Genomic DNA, 21253 nt, shown 5'->3' on the forward strand with positions numbered 1-21253 from the left:
CTATCGGCCGAGTCGGAACGACGAGCATATTCTCTCCGAAAGCGGAGCCGAAGACAAGAATGTGCTCGACTTTTGGAAGGCCCTGATCCAAGCTGCGAAACTTCCCAAAATCCGAATGACGGTATGGCTGATCCAATTTCGATTGACTACGGAGCAATCGGTTACTCTGAGTTAGAAAAATTTTCAATTTTGACAATAACGATCGTATTATCGTGAACATGTTTGAGGGTTGATAGTATTCAACCCTTTCAGTCACAGTGGGATTACAGTTTATTTACAACTTCAAATGATCTTTGTTACTTCGTATAACCCTAAAAACTCCAGAGTAACAATTTTCGGCCAGAATCATCGAATTTTGATAGTTTTTTTTTTTTTTTTTTCATTTTACATCCCGCGTATTGGATCCGCCATTTTGGATTTAAAAATGATGAAATTCTGACTTCAGATTCGTGATCAGCAAAGCCCAAAAGCCCCCGGGTAACAATTTTCGGCTATAATCATCGAATTTTGATAATTTTTTCGATTTCACATCCACAATGTTGAATCCGTCATCTTGGATTGGATGACTGAAAGGGTTAACCTAGCAAACGTTGTGTGTCTGAAGAATGAAAATTCTGATTAAACTATTTTGTACATATGAAACAAAAATATTTTGGTTCCTCTTACGAAACGGTTTCATACCAGAATTCGATTCTCATTTGCTACTTTAACAAAATATTTTCTATCCACAATGTGTAACATATTATTTAATCGCAGTAAACAATCAGTCACGTGATTTTATGGATTCAACCAATCTCCATCCTCCGAATGAATTGAGTCATTCGTTATTTTAACAATATCACGAAACAAGTATTATTTGTTCAAATTTACTACAACAAAACCAAAATCTCGTGTTCATAAGTATATTTTGTTCGATCGATTTTTCTTTTGCAATCTCGAAGCAATAATTTCATTGATTTTGGTATTCGCAATGGAACATTGCATCCGCTCGAAATAAAAACATACTGCAGAAAATTCATCTACAAATTAGCTCTGTTAAAATAGAAAAAAACGTTTCCTCCGACTAACTGCAGAAGTGCAAATTAATTCAACGTACAAGGGAGGCGCAATCAGCGTTCCATTTAGCCCTGTCTGCACGGACATGTCCATCCATCCCTCGCGTCGCGTGTCTGATGCGCAACCATCCACCAAAGGACATGCTTTCACGGAGTAAGGCGAAATGCCGGTGATTGAGTGACGCGCGTTTGTCACCTTCTTTCTACCGACATTAGACGAAATGAAATATGGGAAACTGTGAAGATCGTTTCAACGTCTGTAGGCACTTTCTTGCCGCGGCATATGTCGTGAAAATAAATCCCCGCAGCCAGTGTCGTTACAAAGTGGATTCGACTTGTGTACTAACGGCCACCAAATTGTTTCCGTCTCTCGGGATAAATTGTCTTCCGCAGCTCCGCTTTACGACGATTTCTTAACATCGTATCGCTGTGAAAAAATGTTCGTACTAAACTTGATCAAAATTGAACAGAGTCTACTATTATGGAACAATTTTGTAATGGCAGTTCGGAAATTCAACGTCATATAGCGTAGGAGTAACAATAAATGTTAGTGTCATATTGTCATCACAAAATCTTAGGTAACATTGAACTGACATCAGATAGTGTTGGATCGAAATTAAATGTTTGTGTCAGATTGACGTGAAGTATTTATGTTGACATCGTGTAGTCTACGATTGACATTGAATATTGATGTCAAGCTGACGTGAGCATTAGTGTTGTATTGACATCAGATAGCGTTCGTTAGTGTTAGATTGACATTAAATATTGATGTAATATTGACGTGAAACATTAGTGCTGCGTTAACATCAGATAGTGTCAGGTTGACATCACAAAATCTAAGATGGCGTTAAACTGACATCAGACAGTGTTAGATTGAAATTGAATATAAGCGTTGTGTCGGCATCAGATAATGTCAGATTTACGTAAAACATTAAGTGTTGTGTTGAAATCAGATAGTGTTGAACAGAATTAAATTGAGATTGGTGTGAGATCGACGTTAGTGTTCGAATAACATCAGACAGTGCTTGATTGGCATCAGATAATTACAGATTTACGTGAAACATTAGTATTGTGTTGACATGAGACAGTGTCGGGTTGACGTCACAAAATCTAAGATAGCGTTGAATTGATATCAGATAGTGTTGGATAGTGTTGAATTGAAATTGAATATTAATGTCAAGCCGACGTGAGCATTAGTGTTGTATTGACATCAGATAGCGTTCGTTAGTGTTAGATTGACATTAAATATTGATGTAATATTGACGTGAAACATTAGTGCTGCGTTAACATCAGATAGTGTCAGGTTGACATCACAAAATCTAAGATGGCGTTAAACTGACATCAGACAGTGTTAGATTGAAATTGAATATAAGCGTTGTGTCGGCATCAGATAATGTCAGATTTACGTAAAACATTAAGTGTTGTGTTGAAATCAGACAGTGTTGAACAGAATTAAATTGAGATTGGTGTGAGATCGACGTTAGTGTTCGAATAACATCAGACAGTGCTTGATTGACATCAGATAATTACAGATTTACGTGAAACATTAGTATTGTGTTGACATGAGACAGTGTCGGGTTGACGTCACAAAATCTAAGATAGCGTTAAATTGACATCAGATAGTGTTAGATAGTGTTGAATTGAAATTGAATATTAATGCTAAGCCGACGTCAGCATTAGTGTTGTATTGACATCAGATAGCGTTCGTTAGTGTTAGATTGACATTAAATATTGATGTAAGATTGACGTGAAACATTAGTGCTGCGTTAACATCAGATAGTGTCAGATTGACATCACAAAATGGCGTTAAACTGACATCAGACAGTGTTAGATTGAAATTGAGTATTAGCGTTGTGTCGGCATCAGATAATGTCAGATTTACGTAAAACATTGAGTGTTGTGTTGAAATCAGACAGTGTTGAATTAAATTGAGATTAGTGTGAGATCGACGTTAGTGTTCGAATAACATCAGACAGTGCTTGATTGACATCATATTACGGTGTATAGAAGTTCCTAACGCATTTCTCCGCAGTGAGACATGATCGCAGCCGACAGTTGAAGAGGAACGCGCATACGACGCTATGACTATGATTGACGAATGCATTTATTTGCGAACTAGATCCGAAGTCATATTTCGAAATTTTTCAGACTTTCCGCAGACGGTGCCACCGCATCCTACGGTTCTGATCCGTTTCGGTTGCTGGTGGGTGGACGGGATATATATTTTGGAAACAGAGGTAATGGCCGCTCTGGGAATAGCTGCAAGGTACCGCCGGACTCAGTGCGTGGACATTATATGCGCGTCACCAGACGCTTGTATAAACAATTCAATACATGTTCCCGATACGTGCCAATGTAACATTGTGTGAGTACCCGACTAGCTTTGACACGCGACTCACTGGCGTGAACCTACAATAATAGCACACCTAGAATTTAAGTACGCGGGAATGTGTTTCAGGTATAAATGTAACAACCTAGGTATTTCATACGCGTTAATAGGCTCATGTACCATTCGAATGGGCGCAGGAAATAAGTATCATCCATTCAGCTGCACCCTTCAGGGTGAAGGTCAAATGTCTGAAAGAATTGTCCGAAAGGTCGATGGGTCGAAATCCCGAAAGTTGAAAACGTGGGAAAAGGTGGATTATAAAAAAATGAAAATTCAAAACTCTTAAGAAGAAGCAAGATTACGAAGGGGAAAAATATCGAACACTGGAATGGTCGAGTGTTTAATTTTAAGAGTCGTACTTTTTATTGAAAAATAAAAAGGCGAAATTCATCGAAGCGAAAGATCAAGAACTCGAAAAGTCGAAATGTCTAATCTCCTTTAAACACAAGGGCCAAAATGGCGAAAGCATATTAGCTACCAGTTTCAGTTGATAGATAGCGTTGGTCATTTGGAACTTTGGCCCTTCGGGATTTCGGTCATTCTACATTTATAGGATCAAAATTTTACTTCTTTTGAACTTTTATTTTCGACAAATTTTGTTTCGCTTCATTGGCTCTTCAAAGTATTGGCCGTTCTCAATTTTCAAATGCATAAATACCAATATTCTATGTCTTCACATTCTGTGCTTTGTTCATTCGAGATTGAAACTATTCTGAAAAACCTTTCTCGGTTAGATGACTTTTTGGTAAAACATTTATTCCACTCAAGTTATTTATCGAGAGTGAAATTTTCGTTTCACTGATCTTTCGTTATTTTAGAATTCGTATCTTAAAAATTTCAAGTTTTCGGCCAGTCGACTTTTTGGTCTTTCGGAAATTTGACCCCCACCCATCCTTTATTCGAAACAACATTCTTTCCGGCTCAATTGGAAGTCTTATAATAATATCTCGAAATTCACAACTGCGGAACTGTGGATATTTTTTGTAGTTGAAAGTACAATGAAACACTTGGTCATGAACTATGAATAAAGTACTGCGACAACGTTTGATCGAAATTGTAATAATGTAAATATGATCAGATCTAATTTTACCCGGACATTCACAATATATCTATTTCCAGGCTTCTCCCAATTGAAGTGTCAATATCCCGAAGCATTGAAAGGCTGCGACTCTATCTCGTGTTTTTCTACCTTCTGTCCTGGACTGAATATCCAATAGCATGTAAATCGGTGGCAAAAGTTGTTATACCGTGAGAAAAAACGTTCTGTTTTGCGCTTGTTCGATCATTGAAATTATTACGACATTCAATCCGAATCTCGGGCCAACTCGAACCACGATTTTCGCAGACACTTTTCGATCCATTCATTTGGACCACCTCCAAAAATATGACCATGGTGATGTTGGTGCATCGATGTACGTGGGAAGCACTCGTCAAATAAAGCAAACAAAAACAAGAACAAAATAGAAAGAAAATAAACACTGTTGCGTAATTGAAGATTACAACTGGAAGTCCTAACCGTAAAATTTCCAACCGCATACACCGTGAGAAGAATGACGCATAGACTTTTATGAATACCGTACTCAATTACTCCTGACAAAATGTGATCGTTAAAATCACACATTTAATCGTCAATTTCGTAAATTTTGATTCAATCTAACGTGATTTAATCTAATCAAATCAATTTCTCAAAACCGTGAAATTTTATCATTTTCCAGAGTTATTGAGTGCGGCCACCGCTCTCATAGACTACAATTTAGTATCGATCTAACACTATCCGATGATAAACTTCCGAGTTGACGATTAAAAAAAAATAAAATAAAAATACGACAATTCTAGTCAATTTTAACAGCATAAATTTTTACAGTGTATAAACTACTCAGCTTTTTACAACCTCGGATCTCTCGGAGTCAAACCTCACACGATGGTCATTAAACCACTTTAGGGCAGTCCAAAGTTCGAGTGTGTCAAAATTTACGAATTTTCTGCCCGGATTATACAACTCTCGGGTCAAAAGTTCAAGCTAATATTAACGGCGCGTGAACTACCTAAATCATACGTTGTATCTATTTATACGTCTTGCGTTCGTAAAAAATGCACACATTCCGAGATGTGAAACGGACGAAAAGGTATCGAAGTGTGAAAGAAAAAGAAAAAGAAAAAAAAAAAAAACATATTTCGACAAAAAAAAAAAAAAACGGTGAAGTTCGCAAAAGTCGTCCGCAAAGTATTACCGAATTTTGGCCGTCCGTCCTTGAGGGAAGCTAACCACTCAAACGCTGATCCCTATTATACATGCCATGCAGAGGAATCTTGGCACACATTCACCGTCTAAATTCCTCCGAGTGTTACACTTTCCCGTAAATACATGCGTGCACAAAACGCTGACTCGTGTACGGTCTACGTTCTTTTACCAGCGTGCTAATCGCCGGCGCTTTGTCCCAGTTACAATTCGCATAATTGTAACGATTTTGTAAGGGGGCAAAGTACACGTGTGAACGTCGGGAAAGAAACGTGAAAGACATCGGATGACGATTAACCGTCTGTCTTTGGAATACTGGTGTAGTAGTGGAAAAAAAAAAAAATAATTTAGTACAAAATTAACGCAGCTTACCGAATGATCATTTGTTCGATTTATTGGAACGAATTTTAAGTACATTCTTTTGGAGAACCGCTTATGTCTATTCGTCGTAAAGAGTGTTTATCGCATTTACGTAATTCTAAGTGAACTTTCAAGTTTTATTGAGAAGCGATAATTTTGGCAAAGAAAAATGTTCCTCGATTATTTTAAGCGAGTTAAATTCTGCGAAAAAGTGACTTTCGGAAGTAGTTTTGGATACAAACATCAATCATCGAGCTTGCGTAATAATGATCAGTCATTTTTGGTATCGGAAGAAATTTTTTAAGGTATAGACGGGTAGGTACGAGTAGAAGGTTTAAAAAATGGGCTAGGTTTGAGAATTTAATTAGTTATTATTTAAATCTTTATGTGCGAAGCATTGTTATTGAGAATATATAACGTCACAAATATCACTCGGTGACATATTCTGCGGTGCTGTTTAGGATTTCTTAAAAACGGCTTCATCCGATTCATTTCATATTTGCAAAAAGTATTGTTGAATAGTTAATCCTCTTTGCCACGGTTTCAATTTGAATTTTTGTTTCATTACCATCATACATTTTTTGTCAATTGAATATAAAAGTCACAAATTTTGAACGAAATATGCAATTCCAACTTTAAACGTTCTCCATTTCGATTTTTTTTTTTTTTTTTTTTAATGTGGTTAAATTTGGGCAAAGATATCAAACTGTCCAAAAAAATCTCCAAATTCAAAGTGAATTAGTTGAGACGTTTTTGAGATATCGTACGGACTGCAAAACGTGAAATAGTTGACATTATTGTCAACAACATTGAGCATCGTATTAAATGATTCTGATAAAAAAAATATGCGAATGAAGCTCTAGTTACGTGTTTTTAAATCTTACAGTTGTCGAGATGTAAATTCGCAAAATTCACTTACTTTTTGCAGCCGCTTATACTCGTACAAATAAACAACTAAAATATGAAAAATCCTGCCAACGAAGCGTTACAAAATATTGAATTCAATCTCCACCCGCCTCGCTGTTACCTATTCCCGAGACAAACTACGAACATAAGTCATGCAAATGAAATTCTCGAGATCTCGAGGTGATTGATCGTTTGAATTTTTGCTCCGGTGCGGTAAAATGAAATTTTCGCAACGTGCGTTGTAATTCGATACCGATGAGTATTCGATCGACGTATGGAACAGCTGCTGATTTCTAATTATTAACTTTTTTTCATTGTATCTGTTGGATCCTGGGTTTTAAAATCACCAAAAAAATTAATTTCCGACGTTCAAGCCTCTGGCAAATTGGCTTTAGTCATCGAGAAGTTAGCAATTTGTGCCGTTGATTTGTAATTTTTGAAAATAAACGGTTCGAGAATCCGGTTTAAGCGTGTCAACGACACTTACCTTGCCGGAACAATGCTGGAACGCGATTTGTAAAAAAAAATGAGCAGACTGCACACGACTGTCCTTCATCCCCTGAAAATCCGCGCCCCTCGCTCACGCCTGCGGGTAACCATGAATAAGTGATACGTTCGCAATTAATCTTGCCTTTCAGGCTTATACGCGAACGGGGGACAAGCATTGACCCAAAACTTCAACCGCTAACATACTACCCTACCGGATTACCTTCGATCAGACAGATTTACGAGATAAATATAATCCCGTATCGTACGCAGTCGGTATTTCTCAGGCAATGTGTCAGGCGACAGGCGATCCGGTCAACCCCGTGCTCTTTGAACTTTCTTTCAACCGCCCACAAGTCGCGCTCAGTTCCATGTTCGTCTTGCACCGAAGGAGAAAAGTGGAAAAGTGGCAACCCTTGAAACGTGGTATACCTACACCTGCATGCACTAGTTAAATCTTACGGAGGTCTCTGAAAACACAAAGTGAAATCTCCTCAAATCCTCGAAAATTTTGTGAAATCATCTGAAACCTCTCAAATCTTGTCGAGACGTTGGAAAGTTTTTGAAAGCATCTGAAATCACCGAGTGAAATCTTTTCAAATTGTAGGAAATTCTATAAAATCTTGTCCGTAAGCGTCTGTTTTCCAAGTTTCTGAAATCACGCGGTGAAATTTTCCCAAATCCTAGGAAATCTCGTCAAATTTTGTCAAAATGTCGGAAATTTTTGAAATCCTGTCAAGTCGTTGGATACTTTTTGAAATCATCCGAAATCTTGGAAGTCTTTGAAATTAGATTGTGAAATCTTCTCTAGTCATAGAAAATCTTGCCAAATCTTATGAAATCATATGAAATATTCGAATTCTCTGAAATCACACTGTTAAATTTTCTCAAATCCTAGAAAATCCGGTAAAATTTTGTGAAATCATCCGCAACGTTCTAACTTTCTGAAATCACACAGTAAAATTCTCTGAAATCCTGTAAGATCTTGTGAAATCCTTTGAAATATTTTATAACCATTGAAAATAATCTAAAGCCTCTGAAGTCCTGAAAAATCGATACGATTTTTCAAAATCTTTGAAGTAGACGTTCATTGGTAATTTCGTTACTTGTACCCAATAAGAATTAGAGTGAAAAATTCGAAATCGAATGGAACGGATCGATAACATTCCATTACCGCAGAGCTGAATTATTTTAAACTCGATGCTGATAACAACTGAAATAAAACCACTGCTCGCAACTTACATTGCAAAAAATGTAGTAACCAGTACGAATATTTAGCTCCAATTTGTAATTTCGAAAACAGTTAATCGTTTGCGAAACAATAAATTTTCTCTTACCTCTATTTCCAAGAAAAATAGACGACAGCGGATTGCCGTTAAGAGAAATAGCGTGCTGGTTGTGCGTAATGGTAAATACCAGTAAAGAAGAAGAAGATAAAAAAAAAAATGGGTGCGTGTACTTATGTACGCGCGTGAGAAGTTATACTTCTTTGGCATCATTAAAGAACAATAAAACAAATAACGGATGTCTTACATTATATTTAAATAATCTATTAAATTTTTGTCACGAACTTTTTATTAAATGTTCTATTAAATTTATTTCTTTATTTTGTAAATATTAAAAAACCATTAATAAATATTCAACATTGATAATTTAATAATATTTGGTATTAATTATATTAAATAATGATATTTTAATTTATATCAATAAATAATACATACGGATAACTAACCTCAATTATATTGGAGCACTTGAAAAAGTATTTTAGCACAATTTTTTCACTAATATTCACAAATTTTTCGAGACTTAATGAATTCGGTTGAGTGGGCAACTTCATCCTGTTAATTTTGTGTTACAGTGATGCGCGCGCATCTTGTTTCGAGACTTAATGAATTCGGTTGAGTGGGCAACTTCATCCTGTTAATTTTGTGTTACAATTTTGTGTTACAGTGATGCGCGCGCATCTTGAAATTTCACTCTCATCAGTTTTTCATAACGCGCCTAGAGAAGTATAACTTCAAAAAAAAACAAAAAACCAGCGGATTTCAACGCGTCTATCAACAGCTGCGTAGAGTCCGAGGTGGGGGGATCACTCTGATAATAATAGAGCAGGGGTCTACTCTCTGTCTACTGCTTACCATAAACGCTTTCTAATAATACATTTGCTTCGGCCGACCCTCGAGTGCCTTATAAACCCGGGGAGACCCGCGAGGCCATTTCCCGCTGTGTTTCTCTCCGAGGTTAGTTTGCCTTCGTGACATTACAGACAACCGCTTTACCGCACTGTAAACTTTAGACGCCCGATGCAGGGTAAATTTTGAGAAATTGTCGGGAGGTGAAACGAAACAACGCTCAATTGGAAAACCGAATATTTTTTTTTTCTCCAAAGGAAGCAACGTTGTTGCAACATCGAAAGGGAATTTTTATCGTTTGATGTTGATAGAACAAAATATTATTCTCGTACACGATACATTTTTATACTCCAAAGCTACGAAGATTTCTTTCATTGTACAAAAATGTGTAATTAGAACAAATTTCAGGCTCGTGAATCGATATATAATAATAACAAATATGTACCACGTATGCCTTTCGAGTGATGTTTCTTTTAAGGATTCGGGAGTGGTTTTTAAAGAAAATGAAAACAGCTGAAGCAATTTTAGTTTGAAGGCTTTATTATTTGTATAGTTTCAAGAACATTTTATAACGTTTTCATTGAAATGAATAACGAATGCCCCGGTCAATTTTTGTCCGATCGACTTGAAATTTTGACACAATCTTCGAAACTTGTTGACCGATTCAAACTCGTGGCTAAATTTTTGAATTTCGATCCTAAAATTTTTGCATAAGGATTCTTTTAACTATTTTTTGGTCGAAAAATGAAGTTTTTCGTTTATAATCATATATATATTTGATAAAGATTTTTTTTTAACCATTGGACTACGAACTTGAACCCTGAAAAGTGTTTTCAACTCAAAAAAGATTCTCTGTCTGTTACAAGTTGGACAGTTATGTCAGGAGATGCGCCACCGCAGAAGTCCTCGAAATCGAAGTCATTTGTTACTTAAATGTGCCATCCCGCATTTTGTTATTAATTTCATCGAAAAAATTCTAAAATATTCTTCAAACGATAAATAATAAAGCCCTTGAACTCAAATTACTACAAGTCTTTTCATTTGATTTAAACTTGATCCTCAAGATGGATATGATATTGGACCGTCCGAAACTGTATTCCTGCTTGCAAATTGTAATCGATCACTAATGATGGTAACAATATTTATTTCAAAAAAAGTTATCAAGTTAAAAAGTTTGAACATTCAAATCAAAATATTGGAACAGATTAAATTAGTGTAAATGGAAAAACAAAACACAACAAATTCTAAACTTTCAACAATAAATTTACATCGATTCAAAATGGTTGAAAACCTAGCAGATTTGTTCGATTTCACTCTAAGATGGCTCATTTTATTCAAAAGCCAGGTTTTTTCTCTGAATTTAATGAATTGAATTTTTTTCATTTTTCATTTTTTCATTGTATCCCAAATATTTCACTCCAGAAAATTAAATCGGTTCGATTATGATCAACAAATGGAAATATTATGTAATTCATCACTGAAAAGAAATGAAATCATGCTTTCAAAGAATTTGTATAAAATAATGTCCCGTGAATAAAATTAGACACTTCTGCCCCAATATTTGTATACTAATATCTATGCCACGAAATATTCAGTTTTCATTTTCACAGCTATCTTATTCACATAACACGAAGAACGATTCCCTCCTGCATACATTCACAATGTGGTTATCTGGTTATCGATGTCACAGATATATACTTAATATCGCTCAGAGCTACCGTGACAACAAAAGTTAGGGCCAATAACCTTCGGCAATCCGGCACCGCCTGCTATCGAGTTTCTAGTATTTTCAGCGCCGAAACAGTGTCGGGTGTGAATTCTTTGCAATAAAATGTCAGTTTCGTTTTCGAGTGAAATCTTGATTTAACCGAATATGAGTAAGAACGATGATTATTCGTGTTATTTGAGAAAAACTGATCACTTGATTTTCTTACATTTCAACTTCCGGATAATTTATTTATTTTTTAGAATATTGTTGTAGTAATTGAGGCGTGCGAATAATTGCTTTCCAATATTATACAAAATAGCCAAATTCACCAAAAGAGGGTGAAAATTTTGACAAATTGGAGGCGTTATCGCACGTTGAAAAATATGTTATTGGTAATTTTTGCGGCAAGAGACGTCTTGACGAAACCATCTAAGCCAGAACACGCCTTAATGAAAATCATCGAGCCAAAAAACGTCTGAGAAACAATATTAAAACCGAAAGACGTTAAATTGACAACAATCATCAAGCCGAAAAAAGTCTTAATATCAATATTCAACTCAGGATACGTCAACGATAAATTTCCAAGAAGTCAAAAGACGTGATATTTAGACCAGAAGAGGTCTGAAGAAAAATTATCGAGTGAAAAAATTGCGTCTTAACGACAATATATAATATTTGAGCCAAAACGCGTATCAACGAAAAATTGAAAGGCAAAATATTTCTTACTTCCAATTCTTGAGCCGACCAAACGAGATTAATCCAGCAAAATTTCGACTCGAAAAATTTGAGACAAATACTGGAAAAAAAAAATGTCGTAAAATCTGAAGGAGTTAGTAAAATATTTATAGATCGCTAACAATTGTTGTAAAATTTTTTATTTATTTTTATGTTCACAACTTACGGACTTACATTGTATATTAGTTTATTTCTTTTTGTATCGTGGTCGAATTAATCGTTCACCAATCAACAGCAAACTGCGTCTAACAATTACGCAGTTGGCCGTTCTCGTCTTTTATTATCCGAAAGATTAATCGTCTCGGAGAAATTTGTGTAACAGTTTTTGTTGCCGGAACAGAAGTACCGCATCACCTTGTTGTACCTATTTTTTCGTTTTCATTACTAATGATTTTTATGAACAACGATTAATCGGACTACGATACGAAACAAACAAACTAACGTGTATAAATATTACAATAATTGATAGCGACTTCTAAATATTTTCCCACTTCCTCCAAGTTCTACGACAATTGTTTACCATTAAACAAATTAAAAAATAAACCACCCTAATCAGGGAGTTGGCACGAGAAAGCCGAAAATCTCGTCGGAATACAAATGTCTCAGCGTTGCGTCGAAGGCGGAATTTAAGACGCGGTATTCTTCGAGGCGAAGTTATAATTTTCGAGTTTCCCCAAGAAATAGTCGCCGCATAGTCGCAGCCAACTTCCCCATTCATTGTCCGATTCTTCTCCGCGCGTTTCTCTATCAAGCTTTTCCGCAAGAGTTTGATGAAAGTTAAGCTTGGCCGCCGTTTCCAGACCGACTCTCCTGAGTGCTTTTTCTAATCCCGTCCCAATTTTTCCCCCCCCCCCCATCTTCGAACCTCGAGGTAAATGCCTGCCTCGAGAATTGAATGGAATTGTTTTTGATTCAAACACGATCACCGCGGAAGAATAAAGCGATCTCAGCGAATTCTGGTAAATCGGAAAAGAAACACGAGACGAACTTCACTCGCGGAAGATGATTAATCGATTTGCAGATTTCGACAATCCCAAATCCCAAACAGAGAAAAACGTCTTGTGATAATAACTATATTCTGACCGGAATGTTTAGTCAAATTTTGTGACAACTATGCGACCTAGTTTTTTATCAACTCAACTATGCCAGATGATCATGATGCTGATATCGTTCGAAATCACACTGAGATTAGTAATATTGAGATAAAATTCTGGATTTGTAATCTTTGGTAGTCATGAGAAATCATTTAGGATTATAGAAATCTTTTTTCTAATCTTAAGAAATCATGTGAAATCTTTGAAATCTTGAGAAATCCAATAGTTAAAGTGTAGTTACTCGTCAAGTAATTTATCGTAATCACTCTATAAAATGTAGGTAATCATAAAATATGTAACGACGGTGCCAATTTCTGCAACCATACAGAAAGTCAAGTCAAATGTATGAATAGTCAAATGTTTCTACTATATTCGAGTAATACACTGTGAGAAGGGATGTCAGAAATTTTTCTATTCAAATTTATTAGAAACATTTGACTGTTCAAATCGTTGATTTGACCAATGTTAGATTTATTTGACAATTCGCATAATTGATTTGGGAATTTCACGCGGATAGATCGCCATTCGAATTCAAATTTCAAAACAGTTCCGGCAAACTCGAAAATGTAAAACGTATTCAACTGCAAGTTTTAATTTCTAAGTCCTGAAATTTCTTCAAGTTATGTTCAAATCTATAACAACTAATTCACTCGCTAATCGCGCACCTTCTTCGATATTTTTGAACAAAAAAACCTTCCATTATACCGAGTAATTTAACATACTTTGCTTGTATTCATTTATTCAAGCAGATGTTAATTTTCGATGCAACTGTTAACTTGAATCAGAGCTTTTACTCACCGTTGCTCCTCGTCATTCGTGAGTTGTAAAATTCAGATTGTTTTTTTCCTTTCTTTATTTAGTTATCAGGACTTACCTGGAACAGAAAGAAAATATCATATGATTAACAGTGCAATGTACCTTTTTTTTTACATCAAAGAAAGATTTACATAAAAGAATGTTCGAGTTCACTTTATAGGAAATTACAAACGGCATAAATATCAAATTACATACATGGTTATTATGGGATAACAACTGTTCAATTTGTTTGAAACAATCCGATTATTTTCATTATCACGACATATTATCGTTCGGTAAAATTGTCAAGTTTTTTATTTTTTTTTACTTTTCGTATATCTTGGAGCTACAGAATGTCTCTACTTCAAGAATGTTATGAGTTGAAAATATTTCTGCTCAATGCAAGTGATCTTTTACAAAGAAATTCGGAAAAAGAGTTCATGCTACCAGCTATGAAATGCTCAGCTCCAACTAAACTGCGAGTAATTGTACGCGATGCTTGTCTTTTTGAAAAAATCCGCGTGTGAAAGAACTTCATTTCATCTTTGACAGCTGCAAGTAGGTACATTGAAAAACGGAAACTTTACACGTGCAGAGTGTATTTATGAGCGCACCGGGAGTGCGAGGTAAAAAATTATACCAAGGATTGTAAAGTTTTTCAAAGGAAATACCGATCCAGGTTGAGAAAAGAGTCAGACGACTCAGAAATGAATAGAAAGGTTAGCTTGTATCTTTGTGGATTTTATACTTTAATCATTTTGACCATCGAATAAACAGTTTTTCTATTAATCCTCATGCAAAACGAAAAATATTTCAACCAAAATTGAAGTGGTCTGGCAAAACGGTAACTTTTTATTAATTTATAACCAATTGTAATAATTTTTTGTCACTCCATTAGATTTTTTTTTTTGAATCATCATAGTTCAATATATCTTCTCTAATACAACAACAATTTGTGAATTTATGTTGAAGTTCAAAAAACGTTCAAAATTCAAAACCATTTTTTTCCTTATTTTGATTTTTCAATTTTGACTTTATATAAAAATTTCCAGATTATTTTTGTACTGAGAATGATGTATCGAATCTTATAAATTCAAAGAAAAAAATTAGACTGACTAAGAAAAATTATTAATTAGACAAAATAATTATTAAAAAATTACCTTTCGTCCGTCCGCTTCAATTTTCGTTGAAATATTTTTAGTTTTGGCTACAGGATGAATGTTATTTTTTTCATAATTTAAAAAAATGTCACTATCGGTGTCAGAATATCATCATTTAAGGAGCGCCGAGAGTGGTGGCAAAAATGTAAAATAGAATAGAAATGTCTCTTGGAGTTGGAACAGCAATATAAAAAATCGTGGGCCAATTCCAGGAGGGTGAGGGTCAGACCTCGGTCAATTTGACGTGGAATGCCCCATATATATATTTTTTATTGTCTCAAGTTACTTCCAGGGTAACTCATCGCGCAATTAGAGTTTGAGTGTTTTTATTCATTTTCAAAACTTTTTGTTATAGGAATATATAAAATAGGAAACAAAATAGTTTCCAATGGTTCGATTATACGCTATTAAACTCAAATATTTCGCGTCGTTTAAATAGGTTTGCGCTTGGTTAACCATAACATTCGATTCATTTGCCAGTCGCAAACATCGAGCTGAGGCTTTTCCGTTGTTTTTCGTTGGCTCTGACTCCACCGCCTCAAGTGGCAAACTGACTTGTTGAGCCGTTTGTCCTCTCGTTATTGTGATCGAAAACGGTATCATAAAATACATTGATTGTCAGGAAATCGATGTTGCTCGAGTGAATTCCCGAGAAAAAAAAAAAAAGTGGATAAAAAGGATCCCAAGCCCCCCTAAAAAACCTTTCGACAATTTTTCTGAAGTATTTACGTGAGCTGATTGAGACTTTCGCAAATGAATGCGAAGAATTATTGAAATGAATTACTCTTGCAATCAGCGTGAATGTAAATTTTCTAACACTCGAATAAATTCGAGAAAAAGTTCGTTGGCCAAACTGTTCGAGAAAATTGACAGGTCAATTTTTCAACAACTTTGATAACAAATGAGCAAAAATTACCGATCTTAATTTGCCGTGAATCTTCCAAAATTTATTTCCCCGAGTTGTTGAACGAAGTTGTTTACGAATAGAATGGTAAAACTTGCACTCACCGGTGCGAGTCAAGGGTTTGAAAATTAAGGGGGTATTCTAGTGTAGAGGCATGAATTTGAGGTGTTTTTTGAAGTGCTATAAACAAAAAACAAAAAATATTTTTACCATCCATTTTTTTATCAGGCGTTTATTATTATTTCACGATTACAAAAAAAAAAAAAAAACAAGTCAAAAAATACAAAATTGAAAGTGCTATGAGTTGTTGAAGTGGGGGGTACAAAAAAAATGGCGCGCCAATGTTGTCACGATTGCAAGCATTTTCAAAATCAGAAAAAAAAAAAGATTATTAATCTACATAAATGCAGCTATCGTACTAACTAAAAAAAAGTCGAAAAAAAATTTTTTTTTGCCAAATTACGGCTGTCCGAAAAAATAATACGTTTTTTTGACTTTTTTGGACGTTTCTGAATTTTTTAAAAATAGTAAAAATTATTATTTCGTTATAATAATAGTTCGTGCGATAGAGACATGTATTGAGAAGATTCTCACCAAATTTCAAGTAAATCGGTTCAATAGAACTTGAGTAATCATGTCAACCGTTTTGAAAAATGTAGTTTTGAGAAAAACGCGTTTAAAGTTTCGAGTAAAATTCGTTCCAGCCGAGCCAGTATTGAAGACGTGTCACTAAAATAGCTATATCTCTGAAAATAATTGAAATTTTGACTTGTATTTTTAAGGACACATTCTTGAAAGGTTAAGCTTTGAAAATATAAAAAAAAAAAAAAATCGATTTTTTCAAATTTCTACACTAGAATACCCCCTTAAGTTTCCAGCGAACGGCTGGAGTACCTGCAAAACTTGAGTCTTCCTAACATTTCGTAGCGTCGCGTCGCTTCACCTTGCATTTTTAACCGCGCCAAATAACACGCAAAGAACAAAAGTTCGCGCTACGGAGTTCGGCCGAGTATATCTAACCTGGATTAAAATTCAGCGGTAATTTCTATGAAGTGAAATATTTTACCAGGCAGTAAGGGGTGCACGAGTGGGTAAGTGAACAGGCTGCAGGTTCACGAAAGAGGGCTTGCAGCGAGTGCAGGATTTTTTATTTATTGCTTTAAAGCGCCCCACGATTCAATGCCACCATGCTCAACGAGACCCCGAAGCTTAATGAGGCGAGGTTATCGTTCAGCGAAAAAAAAATCCCATCCACGAACGCGTGTTTATAGAAAATTTGTAATGACTTTTGGAAATCACGCGGAATTATGTACACGATGTTAAGGGCGTGCCGCGGCCCTTCTTTATCGACCGAGATAGCTGATTCTTATTTCTCGTTACGAATATACCGATAATAGATATTAATCGGATTTTGGCAAAGCTTTGCTTCTTCGACTCAGAATTCGGGAAAATTCATTGATATTCGGAAGATTTTCAGACAATCTGGAAAAGAGAATTGCGATTCATTACCATTAATTATATTATTAATCATTATTGATATATTATCAGGATTAATTTACAATATAACGACTTTGTTTCGTTGTTCAGGAAACGAAAGGATAAATCAGTCTTGAAATATTTTTACCAATGTACGTAGTATTTATATAAGGCATTCCAGCTTAAGCCACCCAAAGCCGATCAATTAGGGAAAAATGTACACATTTTTGGAAAAGTCGTTGATAATTTATTTTATCAGCAAAAAATTGCGATAAGATTGGAGATATTATTCGAAAACATTTTCAGAAGGTGTGATTCAATTTCAGATGCAATAATCCTGCTATTTTATGCAGAAACAGGAAACGAAGCACTCAGTGAAGTCACTCTACTAAAATTTGATCGAAGCAATATGCTCACGATAATAACAAAATCTAAAATTCCCAATTTTCGAGTAAACAAGCTTGATTATTAAAATCTTCTTGGCGATTAAACTACTCTGCGTTTTTTAAAAGCACCTCGATCCAGTGAATCAAGTCACAAACGAAATGAACCATGACCAACGAAAGTTTTACAAATAATGCGTTCTATCTAAAGTATAGGTAAAGAACTTAAATTTTTGTATCTGAATTCCTAGCTTCTAATTTATTTCCCTGCACGTTAAAAAGGGATTATCGTAAATAAATTCAAAACAATAAGTCTCGCCTATTCTGGGACAGCAATAAAATCTACCCTCGGTTATTTTCTACGAATTAGAAACGCAGCCATTGCGGGGCTATTTTCCGCGCATAAACCAGCTTCTCGGGTCACCAAAGGAGCCGGAAAATTGGACGTGAAAAGGCTGGTCGAAGTGTTAAAACTTCGTCGCGAGTCACTCTCTTTCAAGTCACCCTCCGTGCAACGACACCCGGCGACGTAATAGCATTCTACCACGGTTTTAGAATCAAGTTCGTCGTCCATGTTTTTAACAAAGTGGAAATCGAGTTAGTCCTTCCGCCATTTGCTTCATTTCGAAAGACTTTGTAACCCGAAAAAGTGACAAAGCGACCGCAGACTGCAGAGACTGTATGAGATTTTTCATCGTTAAAAAAGATTTCCCGTTTCAAATATTCAAATTTGACTGTATACGATTACAGAGAAATTACGTGACTACTGCGATTACAAGAAAAAAGAAACATATGTAATCGTCGGACTATCTTACTGGCACGATTTTCAAATTTCGTATAATTAAGGTCCATTGAGGTATTGTAACCTTCAGACCTTTTAAAAATCCACGGTATGATTCAATCAGGACATTCAGTTAACCTTTAACTCTTTGAGTCATATTGGTAAGTATTCTTATCACCTATTTTATAACCATTTTTGTATATTTATAGAAATTATCGACATATTTATATACCCACATATACGTGTTTTACATAACTTATAAGATTTTCGGGCTCACTGATTACGAGTCTGAAATCGAATTCTAGTAATTCAAAATGGCGGTTCCAATATGGTGGACATAAATTTCAAATTCGATCGAATCCGGAGAAAAAAAACTCTGTCCAGGGGTTTTTAGGGTCGCTGATTACGAATCTGAAATCAAGATTTGAAAATTTAGTATGGCAAATCCAATCAGCGACCCCGAAAACTCCTGAATAGAGTTTTTTTTTTTTTGCCATATTCGATGAAATTTGGAATTTTCGGCCGCCATATCAGATCCGCCATCTTGAATTTTTGAAATTTAATTTCAGATTCGTAATCAGCAAGTCCAAAAATCACAGATACTACGTTATTATAAAAGTTAACTCAGCACTAATAATGGGGGCTTCGAAGGGTTGAAAACAGTTTTTTTTTTTTTCCCCCGCCTCTTTAACCGCAATATTAATATTCTCAAAGCCTTTTTTCTCAATCATGCATGCTTCTAGCTGCGGATTAATAGCGTGAATTCTCATTTGGCGCAACGGACTTGAGCTTGCGAAAGCTCCAGGCAAGCTTACGAACAATGCCTTTGCCTGCAGCGACCTCAAAACCCATCCCGTCAAATGGATTCAGCACTAATTGTGAATCGTAATTTAATCAGTTAATTGCACGTCTACTTAAAAATAATTAATAACAGGAGAATCTCGTTGAACGCAACGTATTTTTCTATTTTCAGCTTCGCGTATATATAAGCGTTTTGCTAACCCACGAAACGATCGTAATAAGTACCGTTTATGTACCATAAAAGTGGCACATTGCATGCTGCCGTCAAGTATTTCACAGCTAAACGACTCTTGGCCGTGTAACAAACTAGTTCAACAATTCACCGGACTCGATGTTAGTCTGTCATATGTTATCGACTATAACACAGGTTAAAAATCGAGGCATAAATTGACAGTTTTTCGTACCACAAGCTTTATGTTAAACAGTGTTTTTTCCCTAGAAATTTATACCGATACGATGTACCTGCTGAAGTAATCGGAGGCGGTTATCAATAACACGAGAATATAACGAAGCACCCTTTGCGAATGGCATATTGCTGTATCGGAATCCGGCTGATCTGCATGACGGATAGTTTGATGCTATCTCATCGTGGAATGTGATTAATCGTTTCGAACCGGAGAGTAAACGTTATTATTACACTTATATAGCTACAATGCCAGTATAACGTGATACCTTGTATGTAAAGGAAAAATGAACGAAGTTGTTGAGGCAGCGAAAAAATTTAAACGGACGTCGAAAGACTTTTGGTTACTTATCGAAGTACTGTAATAGTCATATTCCTACAATAATAGAAGGTCATAATATTTCTATATGAATTATTACAATCTTGACGTACAAGAGTCGGTACTGTAAGTTCAGAAACAGAATTATTTCCAAAATGGCGATCCAATGTGGTGTAAAAAAATCTAAAAATATTCCAATTTCGATCGAAATTAGTAGGCGAAGGTTTTTGGGTCTTCGATAACAAATCCAAGGTCAGGCATTCAAAATTTGTAATGGTGGATCCATTACAGTGATCGAAAATAAAAAAACTTGGCTTATTGTCATGTGATGTGATATCCGAGAGCTTTAAAATCTTTTTTTGAAAAACTGTACTAATCTTCGTTATTTGCTAATACTGTAAATTCTTTCGATGTAAGAGTCTGATACTCTTACGAGTCATTCCGAAAAAAAGATAACAACTCTGCATTTTCACAATTACTATCCGACTTCTTGGAACTCTACCTCGATTATACTTATATTTGTAAATTTTAATAAGCAATAAAACATACACTGATACAAAGAGTCTCTCTGTGTACCTGAAATTTTTCAGCCTCTTTTTACCAATGTTCGAACAGGGTTTATATCATAATGCGGATGTACTCGGAATAAAATCGCAGATATTTTCGTATCACGTATTCGAAATGAAGTATAAAAGGATACAAGTTCGATTTTACCAACCTTTTGGTAATTTATATATGTATGTATATTTCATACTGTGATACCATTTCTAGAACTCGGGGTTGATAAAAAATAACGACGATTCGCACATTCGTTTAATAAATCATGTAGCTTTTCAGGGTGAGAGCAGAAGAAAAATAATTCAGATTTATTTCAATGCTCGTACATGGATTTTGATTCACCGTGAAACTCCCTGCAAATGAGAAACAAAAATTTATGCGCATATTATTTATTCATTTTTTTTTTTATCCGTCTCAAAGGACAGTCGAGATTTTAAATTTGTTTTGTAATTCATTTTTACATCTCCCTCTTTAAAGATTTCCAAACCGTATAATCAAAAGGATGTATATAAAAGCTGCGCGAATAATTCTGATCGTAAAACTGACATTGGAATTAAAGTTGCAGCTTC

At 35.4% G+C, this 21253-nt stretch overlaps 1 protein-coding gene across 2 annotated transcripts in view; it reads right to left on the reverse strand.

Moving 5' to 3' along the window:
* The window catches only part of shaker (potassium voltage-gated channel protein Shaker), a 261818-nt gene that overhangs the window by 164914 nt on the left and 75651 nt on the right, over positions 1–21253 (reverse strand). The gene's annotated exons all lie outside the window — the stretch shown is intronic.

The sequence above is a fragment of the Neodiprion pinetum genome, chromosome 7, assembly GCF_021155775.2.
Source record: "Neodiprion pinetum isolate iyNeoPine1 chromosome 7, iyNeoPine1.2, whole genome shotgun sequence".
Taxonomy (NCBI): Eukaryota; Metazoa; Arthropoda; class Insecta; order Hymenoptera; family Diprionidae; genus Neodiprion; species Neodiprion pinetum.